The sequence below is a fragment of the Triticum urartu genome, chromosome 2A, assembly GCF_056163025.1.
Source record: "Triticum urartu cultivar PI428250 chromosome 2A, HENAU_Tu73, whole genome shotgun sequence".
NCBI lineage: Eukaryota > Viridiplantae > Streptophyta > Magnoliopsida > Poales > Poaceae > Triticum > Triticum urartu.
The window spans coordinates 72539646-72561685 of NC_141874.1; positions in this window are offsets into that span (position 1 = coordinate 72539646).

Here is a 22040-nt window from a genome sequence, read left to right on the forward strand (position 1 = left end):
AGAAGAGAAGGCAAAAGCACGGTCGAACAGCTATGATCAAGAAGTGATCCTAGAACAACCTACGTCAAGCATAATTCCAACACCGTGTTTAGTTCCCGGACACCGCCGAAAAGAGACCATCACGGTTACACACGCGGTTGACGCATTTTAATTAAGGTCAAGTGTCAAGTTCTCTACAACCGGACATTAACAAATTCCCATCTGCCCATAACCGCGGGCACGGCTTTCAAAAGTTCAAATCCCTGTAGGGGTGTCCCAACTTAGCCCATCACAAGCTCTCACGGTCAACGAAGGATATTCCTTCTAGCGGGAAGACCCGATCAGACTCGGAATCCCGGTTACAAGACATTTCGACAAGGTAAAACAAGACCAGCAAAGCCGCCCAACCGCGTAAGGAACGCAAAATCAAGGAACATAACACCGGTATGACGGAAACTAGGGCGGCAAGAGTGGAACAAAACACCAGGCATAAGGCCGAGCCTTCCACCCTTTACCAAGTATATAGGTGCATTAATTAAAATAAGAGATATTGTGATATCCCAACAAATAAACATGTTCCAACAAGGAACAACATCTCCATGTTCCAACAAGGAACAAACTTCATCTTCACCTACAACTAACAACGCTATAAGAGGGGCTGAGCAAAGCGGTAACATAGCCAAACAACGGTTTGCTAGGATAAGGTAGGTTAGAGGCTGAACATGGCAATATGGGAGGCATGATAAGCAAGTGGTAGGTATCGTAGCATAGGCATAGCAAAAGAGCGAGCAATCTAGCAAGCAAAGATAGAAGTGATTTCGAGGGTATGGTCATCTTGTCTGAAATCCTGCAAGGAAGAAGAACGAGTCCATGAAGAAGACAAATGGACGTAGTCGAATGGATCCTCACAAACGCGACGTTATCAGAACCCGCCCGAAGAAGCAACACCGGAAAGAAGCACACAACATAGTAAACACCCAACACATAAACAAGGCATGATATGCGGGATGCGGTATGCGATGCATATGCATGATTTGGAAATGAATGAATGAACCTGGCCTCAACTTGGAAAACCAAGAGTGCCACTGGAAAGAGGAGATGATTTCGGTTGAAATCGATATAAAGATCACCGGAATCGGATGCACGGTTTGGAAATGGCAAGCAAAACAAATATGGCACCGGTCTGCGATAATCAGCAAGTGACGAACTAAATGCATCAAGTAAAATATGCTATAGCACTCAAACATGACAAAAAAATATATGGCATGGATCCACTCATGATGCTTGACAAAAGATGAACACTGAGGTACGGCTAATTCACTCATTAACAGGTTCCAACAAGCATGGCAAAAGTGTAGACGATAACAGGTTTCAGACTTAGTGAAAATAACAGCATATCAGGAATTTATCATTAGGAAGCAAACTTTAGAGCATGAAAACTACATGCTACAGGAACATATCATGGCAAATCAAGGCATGGCATGAAGATACTCAAAGCATATAACAAAAGTCCCTTAGTGACCATAAGCCAAAAGGGATCAGAAAATACAATTGCAAGCATGTGAACATAGCAAAAACATAATCAGATTCAGACTTTGAAAAACTAGAGCATGGCAAAACAGTTAACAAGTAGGCATGTTCACGAGCTCGATGCACTCACTACGAGGCATTGCATGACAAACTAAGCATACACCCGTCAAGAAGACATGACATAGAAGCTAGACATGGTAAGAATGACAACATGGCATGCACGGATCAATAACAAGCTTGGCAAAATTGCAAAACATGTTAACAATCTGCCAGGAACAATTTATAGCAAAAGTAGAGCTCGATTGACTCAAGCTAGGGTGCTCCATAATTGCAAACAAAGACAAGGATGGATAGAGCACCACAATATTAGCAAAACATCCTTACTGATCATCCACAAAAGAGGCACGGATAGAGCTACTGTTTGCCAGAGCTGCGGGACGTCGCCGGACTTGGAGGAGAGGAGGCACGCCGGCCTTGGCTGCATGGAGGAGGACGGCGGCGGGGCTCGGCCGGAGGTCGGAGGAGGCCGGCCGGAGCGAGGCGGGGCGGCGTCGGAGGAGGGTGGAGGCGCCCGGGGTGGTGAGGTCGCCGGCGATGGTGACCGCGGCGGTGAGGCGGCGGGAGCTCGCCGGCTCGGGCGAGGAAAGGAGGCAGGCGGCGGCGGACGTGATGGGCTGCAGGGGCCGGCCACGGGCTCGACGAGCCCGCACGGAGGAGGCGGCAATGTGGGGCGGTGGCGCCACATGGCGCGCCCTGGTTGGCGGCGGCGGTCTCGTCCGGCACGGGCGGACGTGTCCGCGCGCGGAGAGGAATTTTCTAGGGTTAGGGGGGAGAGGAGACCCGGGATTTTTGGGAGATGATCTATTTATAGAGGGAGCTAGGAGAGTCCAAATGAGGTGTGGTTTGCGGCCACGCGATCGTGATCGAACAACCGAGATGATGAAGGGGGTTTAGATGGGTTTTGGGCCATTTTGGAGGGGTGTTGGGCTGCAACACACACGAGGCCTTTTCGGTCCCTTAGTTAACCGTTGGAGTATCAAATGAAGTCCAAATGATACGAAACTTGACAGGCGGTCTACCGGTAGTAAACCAAGGCCGCATGACAAGTCTCAGTCCAATCCGGAAACGTTTAACACCCGCACACGAAAAGAGGTAGAAAGGGACACCGGAGGACATAGGAGCGCCGGAATGCAAAATGGACAACGGGGAAAATGCTCGGATGCATGAGACGAACATGTATGCAAATGAAATGCACATGATGACATTATATGCAATGCATGAAACGCAAGCACATGACAAGGCAACAACAGTGAATAACTGGAGGACACCTGGCACATCAGTCTCGGGGCGTTACAACAACCTTCTGTACCCATGAGATCCCATCTGGGGGCCTTTTCCGGCGATCTGCCGGAGGGGGATTCGATCACGGAGGGCTTCTACATCAACACCATAGCCTCTCCGATGATGTGTGAGTAGTTTACCACACCTTCGGGTCCATAGTTATTAGCTAGATGGCTTCTTCTCCCTCTTTGGTTCTCAATACAAAGTTCTCCTCGATGTTGTTGGAGATCTATTCGATGTAATACTCTTTTGCGGTGTGTTTGCCGAGATCCGATGAATTGTGTGTTGGGGAACGCAGTAATTTCAAAAAATTCCTACGCACACGCAAGATCATGGTGATGCATAGCAACGAGAGGGAAGATTGTTGTCCACGTACCCTCGTAGACCGTAAGCAGAAGCGTTATGACAACGCGGTTGATGTAGTCGTACATCTTCCCGATCGACCGATCCTAGCACCGAAAGTACGGCACTGATACGTCTCCAACATATCTACTTTTCCAAAGACTTTTGCCCTTGTTTTGGACTCTAACTTGCATGATTTGAATGGAACTAACCCGGACTGACGCTTGATACGTCTCCAACGTATCTATTATTTTTTGATTGCTCCATGCTATATTATCTACTGTTTTGGACATTATTGGGCTTTATTTTCCACTTTTATATTATTTTCGGGACTAACCTATTAACCGAAGGCCCAGCCCAGAATTGCTGTTTTTGCCTGTTTTAGGGTTTTGAAGAAAAGGAATATCAAACAGAGTCCAACCGGAATGAAACCTTCGGGAACGTGATTTTCTCAACGAACAAGACCCGGGAGACTTAGACCCTACGTCAAGACACAAAAGAGGAGGCCACGAGGTAGGGGGCGCGCCCACCCCCACCAGGCGCGCCCTCCACCCTCGTGGGCCCCCTGTTGCTCCACCGACGTACTCCTTCCACCTATATATACCTACGTACCCCCAAACGATCAGATACGGAGCCAAAAACCTAATTCCACAGCCACAACTTTCTGTATCCACGAGATCCCATCTTGGGGTCTGTTCCGGAGCTCCGCCGGAGGGGGCATCGATCACAGAGGGCTTGTACATCAACACCATAGCCCCTCCGATGAATTGTGAGTAGTTTATAGTTTACCTCAGACCTACGGGTCCATAGTTATTAGCTAGATGGCTTCTTCTCTCTTTTTGGATCTCAATACAATGTTCTCCCCCTCTCTTGTGGAGAACTATTCGATGTAATCTTATTTTTGCGGTGTGTTTGTTGAGAACGATGAATTGTGGGTTTATGATCAAGTCTATCTATGAACAATATTTGAATCTTCTCTGAATTCTTTTATGTATGATTGGTTATCTTTGCAAGTCTCTTCGAATTATCAGTTTGGTTTGGCCTACTAGATTGATCTTTCTTGCAATGGGAGAAGTGCTTAGCTTTGGGTTCAATCTCGCGGTGTCCTTTCCGAGTGACAGTAGGGGCAGCAAGGCACGTATTGTATTGTTGCCATCAAGGATAACAAGATGGGGTTTTCATCATATTGCATGAGTCTATCCCTCTACATCATGTCATCTTGCTTAAGGCGTTCCTCTGTTTTTAACTTAATACTCTAGATGCATGCTGGATAGCGGTCGATGAGTGGAGTAATAGTAGTAGATGCAGGCAGGAGTCGGTCTACTTGTCTCGGACGTGATGCATATATACATGATCATACCTAGATATTCTCATAACTATGCTCAATTCTGTCAATTTCTCAACAGTAATTTGTTCACCCATCGTAGAATACTTATGCTCTCGAGAGAAGCCACTAGTGAAACCTATGGCCCCCGGGTCTATCTTCATCATATTAATCTCCTACTACTTAGTTATTTCCTTTGCTTTTTTACTTTGCCTTTATTTTACTTTGCATCTTTATCACAAAAATACCAAAAATATTATCTTATCATATCTATCAGATCTCACTCTCGTAAGTGGCCGTGTAGGGATTGACAACCCCTATTCGCGTTGGTTGCGAGGATTTATTTGTTTTGTGCAGGTACGAGGGACTTGCGCGTAGCATCCTACTGGATTGATACCTTGGTTCTCAAAAACTGAGGGAAATACTTACACTACTTTGCTGCATCATCCCTTCCTCTTCGGGGAAAACCAACGCAGTGCTCAAGAGGTAGCAAGAAGGATTTCTGGCGCCGTTGCCGGGGAGGTCTATGCAAAATTCAACATACCAAGTACCCATCACATACCCTTATCTCCCGCATTACATTATTTGCCATTTGCCTCTCGTTTTCCTCTCCCCCACTTCACCCTTGCCATTTTATTCGCCCTCTCTCTCTCTCTATCCACCCTCTCTTTCTCTATTTGCCTCTTTTTGCCCACTTGTTTTTTGTTTGCTTGTGTGTTAGTTTGCTTGCTTGTCACAATGGCTCAAGATAATACTAAATTATGTGATTTCACCAATACCAACAACAATGATCTTATTAGCACTCTGATTGCTCCTCTTACCGATGCTGAATCTTGTGAAATTAATACTGCTTTGCTGAATCTTGTCATGAAAGATCCGTTTTCCGGCCTTCCTAGTGAAGATGCCGCTACCCATCTAAATAGCTTCGTTGATTTGTGTGATATGAAAAAGAAGAAAGATGTGGATAATGATATTGTTAAATTGAAGCTATTTTCTTTTTCGTTTAGAGATCGTGCTAAAGCCCGGTTTTCGTATTTGCCTAAAAATAGTATTGATTCATGAAAGAAGTGCAAAGATGCTTTTATCTCTAAGTATTTTCCTCCCGCTAAGATCATCTCTCTTAGAAACGATATTATGAATTTTAAGCAACTTGATCATGAACATGTTGCACAAGCTTGGGAGAGAATGAAACTAATGATACGTAATTGCCCTACTCATGGTTTAAATTTGTGGATGATTATACAAAAATTTTATGCCGGATTGAATTTTGCTTCTAAAAATCTTTTAGATTCGGCGCGGGAGGCACTTTTATGGAAATCACTTTAGGAGAAGCTACTAAACTCCTAGATAATATTATGGTTAATTATTCTCAATGGCATACTGAAAGATCTACTAATAAAAAGGTGCATGCGATAGAAGAAATTAATGTTTTGAGTGGAAAGATGGATGAACTTATGAAATTATTTGCTAATAAGAGTGTTTATCCTGATCCTAATGATATGCCCTTGTCTACTTTGATTGAGAATAATAATGAATCCATGGATGTGAATTTTGTTGGTAGGAACAATTTCGGTAACAATGCGTATAGAGGAAATGTCAACCCTAGGCCTTATCCTAGTAATCCCTCTAATAATTATGGTAATTCCTACAACAATTCTTATGGAAATTATAATAAGATTCCCTCTGATGTTGAATCTAATATTAAAGAATTTATTACTTCGCAAAAGAATTTTAATGCTTTGATTGAAGAAAAATTGCTTAAGATTGATGAGTTGGCTAGGAACTTTGATAGAATTTCTCTTGATGTTGATTCTTTGAAACTTAGATCTATTCCACCTAAGCATGATATCAATGAGTCTCTCAAAGCCATGATAATTTCCATTGATGAGTGCAAAGAAAGAACCACTAGGATGCGTGCTAAGAAAGATGCCTTTATAAGAGCGTGTTCTTCTAGTTCCTATGAAAATAAAGATGAAGATCTAAAAGTTATTGATGTGTCCCCTATTAAATCTTTGTTTTGAAATATGAATCTTGATAATGATGGGACTGAATATGATCCACCTTTACCTAGAAGGCGTTCCAAGAATTCGGAATTTTTTGATCTTGATGCTAAAATTGATAAAAGTGGGATTGAAGAAATTAAAACCCTAGATGTTGCTAAACCCACTATTATGGATTTCAAGAAATTTAACTATGAAAATTGCTCTTTGATTGATTGTATTTCCTTGTTGCAATCCGTGCTAAATTCTCCTCATGCTTACAATCAAAATAAAGCGTTTACTAAACATATCATTGATGCCTTGATGCAATCTTATGAAGAAAAACTTGAATTGGAAGTTTCTATCCTTAGAAAGCTTTATGACGAGTGGGAACCAACTATTAAAATTAAAATTAAAGATCATGAATGCTATACTTTATGTGATTTGGGTGCTAGTGTTTCCACGATTCCAAAGACTTTGTGTGATTTGTTAGGTTTCCGTGATTTTGATGATTGCTCTCTAAACTTGCACCTTGCGGATTCCACTATTAAGAAACCTATGGGAAGAATTAATGATGTTATTATTGTTGCAAATAGGAATTATGTGCCCATAGATTTTATTGTTCTTGACATAGATTGCAATCCTTCATGTCCTATTATTCTTGGTAGACCTTTCCTTAGAACGATTGGTGCAATTATTGATATGAAGGAAGGAAATATTAGATTCCAATTTACATTAAGGAAAGGCATGGAACACTTTCCTAGAAATAAAATTAAATTACCTTATGAATCTATTATGAGAGCCACTTATGGATTGCCTACCAAAGATGGCAATACCTAGATCTATCCTTGCTTGTTATGCCTAGCTAGGGGCGTTAAACGATAGCGCTTGTTGGGACGCAACCCAATTTTATTTTTATTCCTTGCTTTTTGCTCCTGTTTAGTAATAAATAAATTATCTAGCCTATGTTTTGGTTGTGTTTTTTGTGTTTAATTAGTGTTTGTGCCAAGTAGAACCGTTGGGAAGACTTGGGGAAAGTCTTGTAACACTTGCTGTAAAAAACAGAAACTTTAGCGCTCACGAGAACTACTGCCATTTTTATTTGGAAAGTGATATTTAGTTAATTATTTTTGAAGATGATTAATAGATAAATTCCTCTCGTCCAGAAATTTATTTTAGAATTTTTGGGGTTCCGTATCTTGCGCTAGCTACATATTACTAAAGACTGTTCTGTTTTTGACAGATTCTGTTTTTCGTGTGTTGTTTGCTTATTTTGATGAATCTATGGCTAGTAAAATAGTTTATAAACCATAGAGAAGTTGGAATACAGTAGGTATAACACCAATATAAATAAATAATGAGTTCATTACAGTACCTTGAAGTGTTCTTTTATTTTCTTTCGCTAACGGAGCTCACGAGATTTTCTACTTTAAGTTTTGTGTTGTGAAGTTTTCAAGTTTTGGGTAAAGATTTGATGGATTATGGAACAAGGAGTGGCAAGAGCCTAAGCTTGGGGATGACCATGGCACCCCCAAGATAATCTAAGGACACCTAAAAGCCAAAGCTTGGGGATGCCCCGGAAGGCATCCCCTCTTTCGTCTACTTCTATCGGTAACTTTACTTGGAGCTATATTTTTATTCACCACATGATATGTGTTTTGCTTGGAGCGTCTTGTATTATTAGAGTCTTTATTTTTTAGTTTACCACAATCATCCTTGCTGTACACACCTTTTGAGAGAGCCATACATGATTTGGAATTTGTTAGAATACTCTATGTGCTCCGCTTATATCTTTTGAGTTATATAGTTTTGCTCTAGTACTTCACTTATATCTTTTAGAGCAAGGTGGTGGATTTGTTTTATAGAAACTATTGATCTCTCATGCTTCACTTAGATTATTTTGAGAGTCTTAAATAGCATGGTAATTTTCTTAAAATCCTAATATGCTTGGTATTCAAGAATAATAATAAAACTTTCTTATGAGTGTGTTGAATACTATGAGAAGTTTGATGCTTGATAATTGTTTTGAGATATGAAGATGGTGATATTAAAGTTGTGCTAGTTGGGTAGTTGTGAATTTGAGAAATACTTGTGTTAATGTTTGTGATTCCCGTAACATGCACGTATGGTGAACCGTTATGTGATGAAGTCGGAGCATGATTTATTTTTTCATTGTCTTCCTTATGAGTGGCGGCCGGGGACGAGCGATGGTCTTTTCCTACCAATCTATCCCCCTAGGAGCATGCGCGTAATACTTTCCTTTGATAACTTGTAGATTTTTGCAATAAGTATATGAGTTCTTTATGACTAATGTTGAGTCCATGGATTATACACACTTCTCTCACCCTTCCACCTTTGCTAGCCTCTCTAATACTGCGCACCTTTCGTCGGTATCATACACCCACCATATACCTTCCTCAAAACAGCCACCATACCTACCTATTATGGCATTTCCATAGCCATTTCAAGATATATTGCCATGCAACTTTCCACCTTTCCATTTATTATGACACACTCCATCATTGTCATATTGCTTAGCATGATCATGTAGTTGACATCGTATTTGTGCAAAGCCACCATTCATAATTCTTTCATACGTGTCACTCTTGATTCATTGCATATCCCGGTACACCGCCGGAGGCATTCATATAGAGTCATATTTTGTTCTAAGTATCGAGTTGTAATTGTTGAGTTGTAAGAAAAATAAAAGTGTGATGATCATCATTATTAGAGCATTGTCCTAGTGAGGAAAGGATGATGGAGACTATGATTCCCCCACAAGTCGGGATGAGACTCCGGACGAAAAAAAAGTGGCCATAAAAAAAGAGAAAAGGCCCAAATAAAAAATGAGAGAAAAAGAGAGAAGGGACAATGTTACTATCCTTTTACCACACTTGTGCTTCAAAGTAGCACCATGATATTGATGATAGAGAGTCTCCTATGTTATCACTTTCATATACTAGTGGGAATTTTTCATTACAGAAGTTGGCTTGTATATTCCAATGATGGGCTTCCTCAAAATGCCCTAGGTCTTCATGAGCAAGCAAGTTGGATGCACACCCACTTAGTTTTGAGAATGTATTGCGTGAAGATTGAAAAGGTTTTGAGAATGTCAAAATTATGAAACAATTGCTTGGCTTGTCATCGGGGTTGTGCATGAATTAAATATTTTGTGTGGTGAAGATGGAGCATAGCCAGACTATATGATTTTGTAGGGATAACTTTCTTTGGCCATGTTATTTTGAGAAGACATAATTGCTTTGTTAGTATGCTTGAAGTATTATTATTTTATGTCAATATGAACTTTTATCTTGAATCTTTCGGATCTGAATATTCATACCACAATTAAGAAGAATTACATTAAAATTATGCCAAGTAGCACTCCGCATCAAAAATTCTGTTTTTATCATTTACCTACTCGAGGACGACCAGGAATTAAGCTCGGGGATGCTTAATACATCTCCAACGTATCTATAATTTTTTGATTGCTCCATGCTATATTATCTATTGTTTTGGACATTATTGGGCTTTATTTTCCACTTTTAAATTATTTTTGGGACTAACCTATTAACCGGAGGCCCAGCCCATAATTGCTGTTTTTTTGCCTGTTTTAGGGTTTCGAAGAAAAGGAATATCAAATAGAGTCCAAACGGAATGAAACCTTCGGGAACGTGATTTTCTCAACGAACAAGACCCGGGAGACTTGTACCCTACGTCAAGACACAAAATAGGAGGCCACGAGGTAGGGGGGCGCGCCCACCCCCACCAGGCGCGCCCTCCACCCTCGTGGGCCCCCTGTTGCTCCACCGACGTACTCCTTCCTCCTATATATACCTACGTACTCCCAAACGATCAGATACGGAGCCAAAAACCTAATTCCACTGCCGCAACTTTCTGTATCCACGAGATCCCATCTTGGGGCTTGTTCCGGAGCTCCGCCGGAGAGGGCATCGATCACAGATGGCTTCTACATCAATACTATAGCCCCTTCGATGAAGTGTGAGTAGTTTACCTCAGACCTACGGGTCCATAGTTATTAGCTAGATGGCTTCTTCTCTCTTTTTGGATCTCAATACAATATTCTCCCCCTCTCTTGTGGAGAACTATTCGATGTAATCTTCTTTTCGCGGTGTGTTTGTTGAGACCGATGAATTGTGGGTTTATGATCAAGTCTATCTATGAACGATATATGAATCTTCTCTGAATTCTTTTATGTATGATTGGTTATCTTTGCAAGTCTCTTCGATTTATCAGTTTGGTTTGGCCTACTTGATTGATCTTTTCTTGCAATGGGAGAAGTGCTTAGCTTTGGGTTCAATCTTGCGGTGTCCTTCCCAAGTGACAGTAGGGGCAGCAAGGCACGTATTGTATTGTTGCCATCGAGGATAACAAGATGGGGTTTTCATCATATTGCATGAGTCTATCCCTCTACATCATGTCATCTTGTTTAAGGCGTTACTCTGTTTTTAACTTAATACTCTAGATGCATGCTGGATAGCGGTCGATGAGTGGAGTAATAGTAGTAGATGCAGGCAGGAGTCAGTCTACTTGTCTCGGACGTGATGCCTATATACATGATCATACCTAGATATTCTCATAACTATGCTCATTTCTGTCAATTGCTCAATAGTAATTTGTTCACCCACCGTAGAATACTTATGCTCTCGAGAGAAGCCACTAGTGAAACCTATGGCCCCCGGGTCTATATTCATCATATTAATCTCCTACTACTTAGTTATTTCCTTTGCTTGTTTACTTTGTATTTATTTTACTTTGCATCTTTATCACAAAAATACCAAAAATATTATCTTATCATATCTATCAGATCTCACTCTCGTAAGTGGTCGTGTAGGGATTGACAACCCCTATTCGCGTTGCTTGCGAGGATTTATTTGTTTTGTGCAGGTACGAGGGACTCGCGCGTAGCCTCCTACTGTATTGATACCTTGTTTCTCAAAAACTGAGGGAAATACTTACGCTACTTTGTTGCATCATCCCTTCCTCTTCGGGGAAAACCAACGCAGTGCTCAAGAGGTAGCAACGCTGTTTTCAGCAGAATTGCCATGGTGTTATTTTTGTGCAGAAATAAAAGTTCTCAGAATGACCTAAAAATTAATGGAGATTATTTTTTGAATATATTAAAAATACTGAAGAAGAATCCACGTCAGGGGCCCACACCTTGTCCACGAGGGTGGGGGCGCGCCTACCCCCCTGTGTGCGCCCCCTGCCTTGTGGGCCCCTGACGCTCCACCGACCTCAACTCCAACTCCATATATTCGTGTTTGGGGAGAAAAAAATCATAGAAAAGGATTCATCACGTTTTACGAAATGGAGCTGCCGCCAAGCCATAAACTCTCTTGGGAGGGCTGATCTGGAGTCCGTTCGGGGCTCCGGAGAGGGGAATCCGTCGCCATCGTCATCATCAACCTTCCTCCATCACCAATTTCATGATGCTCACCGCCGTGTGTGAGTAATTCCATCGTAGGCTTGCTGGACGGTGATGGGTTGGATGAGATTTAACATGTAATTGAGTTAGTTTTGTTAGGGTTTGATCCCTAGTATCCACTATGTTCTGAGATTGATGTTGCTATGACTTTGCTATGCTTAATGCTTGTCACTAGGGACCGAGTGCAGTGATTTCAGATCTGAACCTGTTATGTTTTCATGAATATATGTGAGTTCTTGATCCTATCTTGCAAGTCTATAGTTGTTGGAAATATGCCCTAGAGGCAATAATAAATTGATTATTATTATATTTCCTTGTTCATGATAATCGTTTATTATCCATGCTAGAATTGTATTGATAGGAAACTCAGATACATGTGTGGATACATAGACAACACCATGTCCCTAGTAAGCCTCTAGTTGACTAGCTCGTTGATCAATAGATGGTTACGGTTTCCTGACCATGGACATTGGATGTCATTGATAACGGGATCACATCATTAGGAGAATGATGTGATGGACAAGACCCAATCCTAAGCCTAGCACAAGATCATGTAGTTCGTATGCTAAAGCTTTTCTAATGTCAAGTATCATTTCCTTAGACCATGAGATTGTGCAACTCCTGGATAACGTAGGAGTGCTTTGGGTGTGCCAAACGTCACAACGTAACTGGGTGGCTATAAAGGTACACTATAGGTATCTCCGAAAGTGTCTGTTGGGTTGGCACAAATCGAGACTGGGATTTGTCACTCCGTGTAAACGGAGAGGTATCTCTGGGCCCACTCGGTAGGACATCATCATAATGTGCACAATGTGATCAAGGAGTTGATCACGGGATGATGTGTTACGGAACGAGTAAAGAGACTTGCCGGTAACGAGATTGAACAAGGTATCGGGATACCGATGATCGAATCTCGGGCAAGTATCGTACCGCTAGACAAAGCGAATTGTATACGGGATTGATTAAGTCCATGACATCGTGGTTCATCTGATGAGATCATCATGGAGCATGTGGGAGCCAACATGGGTATCCGGATCCCGCTGTTGGTTATTGACCAGAGAGTTATCTCGGTCATGTCTGCATGTTTCCCGAATCCATAGGGTCTACACACTTAAGGTTCGATGACGCTAGGGTTATAGGGAATAGATATACATGGTTACCGAATATTGTTCGGAGTCCCAATGAGATCCCGGACGTCACGAGGAGTTCCAGAATGGTCCGGAGGTAAAGATTTATATATGGGAAGTCCTGTTTTGGTCGCCGGAAAAGTTTTGGGGTTTATCGGTAACGTACCGGGACCACCGGGAGGGTCCCGGGGGTCCACCAAGTGGGGCCACAAGCCCCGGAGGGCTACATGGGCCAAGTGTGGGAGGGGATCAGCCCCAGGTGGGCTGGTGCGCCCCCCCACAAGGGCCCAAGGCGCCTCCAAGAGGGAAGGGGGGGGCAAACCCTAGGGCAGATGGGCCCTAAGGCCCACCCCAGGTGCGCCTCCCCCTCTCCCCCTTGTGGCCGCCACCCAGATGGGATCTGGGGGCTGCCGCCACCCCTAGGGAGGGAACCCTAGGTGGGGGCGCAGCCCCTCCCCTCCCCCTATATATACTTGAGGTTTGGGCTGCCCACAACACATGAGTTCTTGACCTCTCCCTGGCGCAGCCCTACCTCTCTTTCTCCTTATATCTCGCGGTGCTTGGCGAAGCCCTGCTGGAGTACCACGCTCCTCCACCACCACCACGCCGTCGTGCTGCTGCTGGATGGAGTCTTCCCCAACCTCTCCTTCTCCCCTTGCTGGATCAAGGCGTAGGAGACGTCACCGGGCTGTACGCGTGTTGAACACGGAGGTGCCGTCCGTTCGGCACTAGGATCATCGGTGATTTGAATCACGATGAGTACGACTCCATCAACCCCGTTCACTTGAACGCTTCCGCGTAGCGATCTACAAGGGTATGTAGATGCACTCTCCTTCCCCTTGTTGCTAGTTTCTCCATAGATAGATCTTGGTGACACGTAGGAAAATTTTGAATTTCTGCTACGTTCCCCAATAGTGGTATCATGAGCTAGGTCTATGCGTAGTTTCTATGCACGAGTAGAACACAAAGTAGTTGTGGGCGTTGATTTTGTTCAATATGCTTACCATTACTAGTCCAATCTTGATTCGGCGGCATTGTGGGATGAAGCGGCTCGGACCGACCTTACACGTACTCTTACGTGAGACTGGTTCCACCGACTGACATGCACTAGTTGCATAAGGTGGCTAGCGGGTGTCTGTATCTCCCACTTTAGTCGGATCGGATTCGATGAAAAGGGTCCTTATGAAGGGTAAATAGCAATTGGCATATCACATTGTGGTTTTTGCGTAGGTAAGAAACGTTCTTGCTAGAAACCCATAGCAGCCACGTAAAACATGCAAACAACAATTAGAGGACATCTAACTTGTTTTTGTAGGGTATGCTATGTGATGTGATATGGCCAAGAAGAATGTGATGAATGATATGTGATGTATGAGATTGATCATGTTCCTGTAATAGGAATCACGACTTGCATGTCGATGAGTATGACAACCGGCAGGAGCCATAGGAGTTGTCTTTATTTATTATATGACCTGCGTGTCATTGAACAACGCCATGTAATTACTTTACTTTATTGCTAACCGTTAGCTGTAGTAGTAGAAGTAATAGTTGGCGAGACAACTTCATGAAGACACGATGATGGAGATCATGATGATGGAGATCATGGTGTCATGCCGGTGACGATGATGATCATGGAGCCCCGAAGATGGAGATCAAAAGGAGCAAAGTGATGATGGCCATATCATGTCACCTTTTGATTGCATGTGATGTTTATCATGTTTTTGCATCTTATTTGCTTAGAACGACGGTAGTAAATAAGATGATCCCTCATTAAAATTTCAAGAAAGTGTTCCCCCTAACTGTGCACCGTTGCGAAAGTTCGTCGTTTCGAAGCACCACGTGATGATCGGGTGTGATAGATTCTTACGTTCACATACAACGGGTGTAAGCCAGATTTACACACGCGAAACACTTAGGTTGACTTGAAGAGCCTAGCATGTGCAGACATGGCCTCGGAACACAAGAGACCGAAAGGTCGAGCATGAGTCGTATAGAAGATACGATCAACATGAAGATGTTCACCGATGTTGACTAGTCCGTCTCACGTGATGATCGGACACGGCCTAGTTGACTCGGATCATGTAATCACTTAGATGACTAGAGGGATGTCTATCTGAGTGGGAGTTCATAAGATGAACTTGTTTATCCTGAACATAGTCAAAATGATTTTGCAAATTATGTCGTAGCTCGCGCTTTAGTTCTACTGTTTAGATATGTTCCTAGAGAAAAATTAGTTGAAAGTTGATAGTAGCAATTATGAAGACAGTAAAAGGCTTATGTACTTAATGCACCGCTTAGTGTGCTGAACCTCGAACGTCGTTTGTGGATGTTGCGAACATCTGACATACACATTTTGATAACTACGTGATTGTTCAGTTAAACGGTTTAGAGTTGAGGCACCGAAGACGTTTTAAAACGTCACGAAACATATGAGATGTTTCGAGGTCTGAAATTGGGATTTCAGGCTCGTGCCCACGTCAAGAGGTATAAGACCTCCGACGATTTTCTTAGCCTGCAAACTAAGGGAGAAAAGCTCAATTGTTGAGCTTGTGCTCAGATTGTCTGAGTACAACAATCGCTTGAATCAAGTGGGAGTTGATCTTCCAGATGAAATAGTGATAGTTCTCCGAAGTCATTACCACCAAGCTGCTAGAGCTTCGTGATGAACTATAATATATCAGGGACATATATGATGATCCTTGAGATATTCGCGATGTTTGACACCACAAAAGTAGAAATCAAGAAGGAGCATCAATTGTTGATGGTTGGTGAAACCACTAGTTTCAAGAAGGGCGAGGGCAAGAAGGGATACTTCATGAAACGGCAAATCAGCTGCTATTCTAGTGAAGAAACCCAAAGTTGAACCCAAGCCCGAGACTAAATGCTTCTGTAATAAGGGAAACAGTCACTGAAGCAGAACCACCCTTGATACTTGGTAGATGAGAAGGCTGGCAAGGTCGACAGAAGTATATTGGATATGCATTACAATGTGTACTTTACTAGTACTCCTGGTAGCACCAGGGTATTAGATACCGGTTCGGTTGCTAAGTGTTAGTAACTCGAAACAAAAGGCTACGGAATAAATGGAGACTAGCTAAAAGGTGAGATGACGATATGTGTTGGAAGTATTTCCAAGGTTGATCAAATATCGTACGCTCCCTCTACCATCGAGATTGGTATTAAAACCTAAATAATTGTTATTTGGTGTTTGCGTTGAGCATATACATGATTGGATTACGTCTATCGCAATACGGTTATTCATTTAAGGAGAATAATGGTTACTCTGTTTATTTGAATAATACCTTCAATGGTCTTACACCTAAAATGAATGGTTTATTGAATCTCGATCGTAGTGATACACATGTTCATGCCAAAAGATATAAGATAGTAATGATAGTACCACCTACTTGTGGCACTGCCACTTAAGTCATATCGGTATAAAACGCATGAAGAAGCTCCATGTTGATGGATCTTTGGACTCACTCATTTTTGAAAGGATTGAGACATGCGAACCATGTTTGTTGGTAGATATGCATGAAGAAACTCTATACAGATGGATCGTTTGGACTCACTTGATTTTGAATCACTTGAGACATGCAAATCATACCACATGGGCAAGATGACTGAAAGCCTCGTTTTCAGTAAAATGGAACAAGAAAGCAACTTGTTGGAAGTAATACATCTTGATGTGCGCAGTCCAATGAGTGCTGAGGCACGTAGTGGATATCGTAATGTTCTTACTTCACAGATGATTTGAGTAGATACTAAGTATATTTACTTGATGAAACATAAGTCTGAATTATTGAAAGGTTCAAGTAATTTTAGGGTGAAGTTGAACATCGTCGTGACAAGAGGATAAAATGTCTATGATATGATCGTAGAGATGAGTATCTGAATTACGAGTTTGGCACAGAATTAAGACATTGTGGAAATTGTTTCACAACCAATACAGCCAGGAACACCATGGTGTGATGGTGTGTCCGTACATCATAACTGCACCCTATTGGATATGATGCATACCATGATGTCTCTTATCGAATTACCATGATAGTTTATGGGTTAGGCATTAGAGACAACCACATTCACTTTAAAAGGGGCACCACGTAATTCCGATGAGATGACACCGTATGAACTATGGTTTAGAGAAACCTAAGCTATCATTTCTTAAAAGTTTGGGGTTGCGACGCTTATGTGAAAAAGTTTCAGGCTGATAAGCTCGAACCCAAAGCGGATAAATGCATCTTCATAGGACACCCAAAACAGTTGGGTACACCTCCTGTCTCAGATTCGAAAGCAATAAGGGATTGTTTCTAGAATCGGGTCCTTTCTCGAGGAAAAGTTTCTCTCGAAAGAATTGAGTGGGAGGATGGTGGAGACTTGATGAGGTTATTGAACCGTCTCTTCAACAAGTGTGTGGCAGGGCACAGGAAGTTGTTCCTGTGGCACCTACACCAATTGAAGTGGAAGCTTATGATAGTGATCATGAAACTTCAGATCAAGTCACTACCAAATCTCGTAGGATGACAAGGATGCGTACTACTTCAGAGTGGTACGTAATCCTGTCTTGGAAGTCATGTTGCTAGACAACAATGAACCTACAAGCTATGGAGAAGCGATGGTGGGCCTGGATTCCAAAATGGCTCGAGGCCATATAATCCGAGAGAGGATCCATATATGAAAACAAAGTGTAGACTTTGGCGGAACGGCTCGATGGTCGTAAGGCTGTTGAGTACAGATGGATTTTTAAAAGGAAGACGGACAATGATGGCAAGTATCACCATTAAGAAAGCTCAATTTGTCGTTAAGATGTTTTCCGACAAGTTCAAGGAGTTGACTACGATGAGACTTTCTCACTCGTAGCGATGCTAAGAGTTTGTTGGAATTATATTAGCAATTACTGCATTATTTATGAAATCTTGCAGATAGGATGTCAAAACATTGTTTCCTCGACGATTTTTGAGGAAAGGTTGTATGTGATACAACCGGAAGGTTTTGTCAATCCTGAAAGATGCTAACAAGTATGCAAAGCTCCAGCAATCCTTCTAAGGACTGGAGTAAGCATCTCGGAGTTGGAATGTATGCTTTGATGAGATGATCAAAGTTTTGGGTGTATACAAAGTATATGAGAAACTTGTATTTCCAAAGAAGTGAGTGGGAGCACTATAGAATTTCTGATGAGTATATGTTGTTAACATATTGTAGATCGGAAATGATGTAGAATTTCTAGAAAGCATGCAGAGTTATTTGAAAAGTGTTTTTCAATGGAAAGCCTGGATTAAGCTACTTGAACATTGAGCATCAAGATCTATAAGGATAGATCAAAACGCTTAATGGTACTTTCAAATGAGCACATACCTTGACATGATCTTGAAGGTGTTCAAGATGGATCAGTCAAAGAAGGAGTTCTTGCCTGAGTTGTAAGGTATGAAGTTAAGACTTAAAGCTCGACCGCGGCAGAAGAAAGAGGAAGGACGAAGGTCGTCCCCTATGCTTTTGTCATAGGCTCTCCACAGTATGCTATGCTGTGTGCCGCACCTGAAGTGTGCCTTGCCATGAGTCAGTCAAGGGGTACAAGAGTGATCCAAGAATGGATCACAGGACAGCGGTCAAAGTTATCCTTAGTAACTAGTGGACTAAGGAATTTTCTCGATTATCGAGGTGGTAAAAGAGTTCGTCGTAAAGGGTTACGCCGATGCAAACTTTGACACTAATCCAGATTATTCTGAGTAGTAAACTGGATTCGTATAGTAGAACAGTTATTTGGAATAGCTCCAAATAGAACGTGGTAGCTGCATCTAGGAGATGACATAGAGATTTGTAAAGCACAACGGATCTGAAAGATTCAGACCCGTTGACTATAACATCTCTCACAGGCATAACATGATCAAACCCAAAAATCATCGAGTGTTAATCACATGGTAATGTGAACTAGATTATTGACTCTAGTAAACTCTTTGGGTGTTAGTCACATGGGGATGTGACCTTGAGTGTTAATCACATATCGATGTGAACTGGATTATTGACTATGCGCCATGCTACATGGGTGCGGTTTCAATGGAGGATGGGGGCAGCCCCAATGGCCCCTTATACTTTTCATCCGGGGTGGGCAGAACCAAGGAGTCCCATTCGTGAGAGGCTCTCTTATCCCACAAGAGGCCGTTTGTACAACGGTGCCAATCGGCCAATGCAAGATAATCATGGAAGGGCTGGCAAACAAGTGTGGCGTGCTAAATCACCAAGTGCTGAAATTTCAGAGCCTAGCAAGCAAAGGGAGAAGAATACTAGTGCTGAAACTATTTTGATAGGCACTAAAGAATTAAAAATCAAAGAGCCGATTATTGTTGATAATCCGGCTGATTCTAATAAAGATATAGCTGTTGTCCAGAAGGGACCCATGGCTAATGATAATGAAGCTAGCACGAGCAAGGCCAAGTCAAGGGATCCAAAATATACTCAGCCTAAGTGGTGTCCTTCCGGTCTGACCAAGGCGCAAAAAAGGAGATTGCAGCGCATGAGGAGTCATGAGATGGAGGAACAAGAAGCGGAAAATCTAAGGGATAGATTATTCAATGAAAGCCGTCCCATGGTACCCCCAAAACAAGTGTGGAGGCCAAAACAAAAGGAAAACACAGCAGCTTCTGCATTGATCATAGCAACACCTACACCACCAACGGAGGACGATGCAGCTACTATTACATCGTCCACTTTGCCTACTACTTCCTCTTCTCTTGGAGATATTTCGGAGTCAGTAGACATGCTTGCGGAAGAAGATGAAATGCTTGATTATGAGTCTACACCGGTTCATGAAGGTATGGATATTAATATGGTGTATTACTTACCCGCTGAATTTCGTGCTATAGATGAAGAAGGGGAAGTAGCTCAGCTAGATTTTGGTCCTAAAAATGCTATATTCGAGAAGCCAAAAGAACCGGTGACGCACTTGAAGCCATTGTTCCTTAAAGGTCATATTAATGGATCGCCGGTTGCTAGAATGCTTGTCGATGGTGGTGCTATGGTGAAGCTTATGCCATATTCGGTCTTCAAAAAATTGGGGCTGCGTGATGAAGAGTTAATAAAGACCAACATGGTGCTTAATGGATTTGAAGGCAAAGAGAAAACTGAAGCCAAAGGTGTGATGTATGTGGAGCTTACGATGGGAAGCAAAACTTTGGCTACCGCATTCTTTGTCGCCGAGGTGCAAGGTAACTACAATGTGATATTAGGCCGTGATTGGGTTCATGCAAACCAATGCGTGCCATCTACTATGCACCAATTTTTGATTCAATGGGTTGATGATGAAGTAGAAGTCATTCATGCGGATAATTCGGCTTGTGTTGCTTTGGCCGATGCATCAGTGGATTGGCAACATCCCAATGCTACTTGCTTGACGGGGCGCGACTTATCAGAATATGATTTTCTTAGCGCCACAAAAAGTGGTTTCGTGCCCGTTTCTCTAAAGCCGGTTGGCGATAATCGGCTCCAAGGTATGATGTATTTAAATGGATCCTAACTCAGAGTGGTTACAAAAGCGTCTTGTAGAATATCGGTCCAATGAGAACGATATGTATGAGTCCATAGAAGAGTTAGATGATATGGATAAGTTAGGACAAGGTTTTACATCAGCCGATCCATTAGAAGAGATAGATATAGGAGATGGTTCAATTCCTAGGCCGACATTTGTAAACGAAAATTTAAGAGCCGATCATAGGGCTAAGTTGATCGAGCTGTTGAAAGAATATGTTTGTTGCTTTGCATGGGAATACCATGAAATGCAGGTTTAAGCCGAGAGCTAGTGGAGCATCGGTTACCTATAAAGGCCGGTTTTAGACCATATAAACAATCGGCCAGAAAGTTTAATCCAAAAACGTATGACCGGATCAAGGAAGAGATCGGTCGTTTGCTTAAAGCTAACTTTATTATACCTTGCAGTATGCCGAGTGGATTTCCAACATTGTGCCAGTAGAGAAGAAAGGCTTTGGCAAGTTGAGGGTGTGCATTGATTTCAGAGATTTGAATAGAGCTACACCTAAAGATGAGTATCCCATGCCAATAGCCGATATGCTTATTAATGATGCTTCTGGACATAAGATCATTAGCTTTCTTGATGGTAATGCGGGGTATAATCATATTTTTATGGCCGAAGAGGACATGTCCAAAACGGCTTTTCGATGCCCCGGTTTCCTTGGTTTATTTGAGTGGACGGTGATGACCTTTGGGTTAAAGAATGCTGGCGCCATGTATCAAAGGGCTATGAATTTAATTTTTCATGATTTACTTGGTGTTATACTTGAGGTCTATATTGATGATATTGTTGTCAAATCGGATGCTTTTGAATCTCACTTAGCCGATTTGCGTTTGGCTTTTGAAAGAATGAAGAAATATGGGCTGAAAATGAATCCTTTGAAGTGTGCCTTCGGTGTATCGACTGGTAAGTTTCTGGGTTTCATCATTCATGAAGATGGCATGGAAATTGATCCTAAAAAGATAGAAGCTATACAGAAAGTAGAGGCTCCAACATGTAAGAGAGATATGCAAAAATTCCTTGGCAAGGTCAATTATTTGAGGAGGTTCATAGCCAATCTATCAGGGAAGGTTGATGCATTTACTCCTATCCTTCGGTTAAAGAATGATGTTGATTTTACTTGGGGGGCAAAACAGCAAGAGGCATTTGATATGATTAAGAAATATTTATGCACTCCTCCAGTTATGAAAGCGCCCAGGCACAGGGAGCCATTTAGACTTTACATTGCAGCGGAGGAAGGTGTTATTGGTGCTGTTTTGACTCAAGAGACCGAAGGAAAGGAGCATGCTATTACTTATTTGAGCCGACGCTTGTTGGACGCCGAGACAAGGTATACATTTATTGAGAAATTATGCTTATGCTTATATTATGCTTGCACAAAATTGAGACATCATCTAGTGCCTAGTACTTGCATTATAGCTTGTCAAACCGATGTCATCAAATACATGTT